Raw genomic sequence first — 3,408 nt, forward strand, 5'->3', positions numbered from 1 at the left:
ATCATGGAAGCTTGTGATGACTAGGCCGTGGATCATTGTGATGGCAGGTGTCATAGTGCATTGTTATGACAGGGGTAATGGAGCATTGTGATGAGAAGGGTATGGAACTTTGGTCTGAAAAGTTTCATGGATTATTGTGATGAGAGTGGGCATGGAGCATTGTGATGAGGGTGGCATGGAGCATTGGTCTGACAAGTTTCATAGATTATTGTGAGGAGAGTGGGCATGGTGCATTGTGATGACAAGGGCATGGAGTATTGTGATGATAAGGTCATGGAGTATTGTGAAGACAGGTGTCAGGGAGCATTGTGATGACATATGTCATGGTCCATGGCGATGACAATGGCATGGAGCTTTGTGATACCAAATGTAATGGAGGATTGTGATGACAAATATAATGGAGCATTGTGATGATTAGGGTTTGGAGCATTATGATGACAAGGGCCATTGAAAATTTTGATGACAAAGTCGTGAAGCATTGTGATGACAAGGTCCTGGAGCATTGTGATGACAAAACCATGGAGCCTTGTGATGACAAATCTCATGGAGCATACTGATTAAAAGGGGCAAGGAGCATTGTGATTACAGGGGTCTTGGAACACTGTGAAGACAAGGGCATGGAGCATTGTGAGGAGAAGATCAAGGAGCATTCTGATGGCATGCGTCACTGAGCTTTGTGATGACAATGTCACGGACCATTGTGATTACATGGGACTTGGAGCATTGTGATGAAAAGGGCATGGATCATTGTGATGAAAAAGGCATGGAGCCTTGTCATGACAGGGTTCAAGGAGCATACAGACAACAAGTGTCAGGGAGCATGTTGATGACAAGTGTATTGAGCATTGTGATGACGAAGGTCATGGAGCATTGTGATGAGAAGACCATGGATAATTGTGATGACGAGCATCCTGGGGCATTGTGATGACAAGTGTTATGGAATATTGTGATCACAAGGGTTTGGAGCATTGTTATGACAGAGGTCATGGAACATTTTGATTTCGTTGTAATGACAATAGCATGAAGCATTATGATGATGGGCATAGTGCATTGTGATGACAGGGTTCATGGATCATTGAGATGAAAAGGGGCATAGAGCATTGTGATTACAGTGTTCTTGGAGCATTGTGATGAGAAGGGTCATGGAGCCTTGTGATGACAAGGCCATGGAACATCGTGATGGCAGTGGTCATGGAGCATGGTTATGACTGGGGTAATGGAGAATTGTGATGGCCAGGGCTTGGAGCATTGTGATGAGAAGACCATGGAGCATTCTGATGACACGTGTCATGGAGCTATGTGAAGACAAGGGCATGGAGCAATGTGATGAGAGCGTTCATGGAGCATTGTGATGACAATGACATGGAGCATTGTGATGCCAAGGGTCATGGATCTTTGTGATGACAAAGGTCATGGAGCATTTTGATGGCAAGGGCGTTGTGCATTGTGATGAGAAGGGTAGGCAGCATCCTGATGACAGGGTCATGGAGCAATTTGATGAAAAGTGTCATGGAATATTTTGATGACAGGTGTTATGGAACATTGTGATTTCAGGGATCATCGAACATTGTGATGATAAGTGCATGTAGCATTGTGATGACAGGAGTCATGGAACATTGTGATGACAGGGGTGAGGGAGTATTGTGACAAATAGTGATGTAGCATAGTGATATCAGTGGTGAGAGAGCATTTTGATGAGAAGTGCATGGAGCATTGTGATGACAAATTTTTTGGAGCATTGTGATGACAATGATGTGGAGCACTGTGATGACAAGCGCATGGTGCATTGTGATGACATGTGTCATGGAGCATTGTGCTGACAAGCGCATGGAGCATTGTGATGACAAGGGTCATGGAGCATTGTGCTGAGAAAGGCATAGAGCATTGTGATGACAAGGGTCAAAGAGCATTGTGATGAAAAGTTCATGGAGCATTGTGGTTAAAAAGGTCACAGAGACTGTTGATGACGAGGGCATGGACCATTGTGATGACAAAGGTCATGAAGCATTGTGATGGCTGGAGTCACGGAGCATTGTGATGACAGGGGTCATGGAGCATTGTGATGACATGGGCATGGAGCATTGTGATGACAGTGGCATGGAGCATTGGTCTGACAAGTTTCAAATATTATTGTGATGAGAGTGGGAATGGTGCATTGTGATGACAAGGGCATGGAGTATTGTGAAGACAGGTGTCAGGGAGCATTGTGATGACATATGTCATGGTCCATGGCGATGACAATGGCATGGAGCTTTGTGATACCAAATATAATGGAGGATTGTGATGACAAATATAATGGAGCATTGTGATGATTAGGGTTTGGAGCATTATGATGACAAGGGCCATTGAAAATTTTGATGACAAGGTCGTGAAGCATTGTGATGACAAGGTCCTGGAGCATTGTGATGACAAAACCATGGAGCCTTGTGATGACAAGTCTCATGGAACATACTGATGAAAAGGGGAATGGAGCATTGTGATTACAGGTGTCTTGGAACACTGTGAAGAAAAGGGCATGGAGCATTGTGACGAGAAGATCAAGGGGCATTCTGATGACATGCATCATTGAGCTTTGTGATGACAATTGCACGGACCATTGTGATTACATGGGACTTGGAGCATTGTGATGAAAAGGGCATGGTTCATTGTGATGAAAAAGGCATGGAGCCTTGTCATGACAGGGTTCAAGGAGCATACAGACAACAAGTGTCAGGGAGCATGTTGATGACACGTGTATTGAGCATTGTGATGACGAAGGTCATGGAGCATTGTGATGCGAAGTCCATGGATAATTGTGATGACGAGCATCCTGGGGCATTGTGATGACAAGTTTTATGGAATATTGTGATCACAAGGGTTTGGAGCATTGTATGACAGAGGTCATGGAACATTTTGATTTCGTTGTTATGACAATAGCATGAAGCATTATGATGATGGGCATAGTGCATTGTGATGACAGGGTTCATGGATCATTGAGATGAAAAGGTGCATAGAGCATTGTGATTACAGTGTTCTTGGAGCATTGTGATGAGAAGGGTCATGGAGCCTTGTGATGACAAGGCCATGGAACATCGTGATGGCAGGGGTCATGGAGCATTGTTATGACAGTTGTAATGGAGCATTGTGATGGCCAGGGCTTGGAGCATTGTGATGAGAAGGCCATGGAGCATTCTGATGACATGTGTCATGGAGCTATGTGAAGACAAGGGCATGGAGCAATGTGATGAGAGCGTTCATGGAGCATTGTGATGACAATGACATGGAGCATTGTGATGCCAAGTGCCATGGATCTTTGTGATGACAAAGGTCATGGAGCATTTTGATGGCAAGGGCGTTGTGCATTGTGATGAGAAGGGCAGGGATCATTCTGATGACAGGGTCATGGAGCAATTTGATGAAAAGTGTCAT

The sequence above is a fragment of the Mesoplodon densirostris genome, unplaced genomic scaffold (genome assembly GCF_025265405.1).
Source record: "Mesoplodon densirostris isolate mMesDen1 unplaced genomic scaffold, mMesDen1 primary haplotype scaffold_37, whole genome shotgun sequence".
NCBI lineage: Eukaryota > Metazoa > Chordata > Mammalia > Artiodactyla > Ziphiidae > Mesoplodon > Mesoplodon densirostris.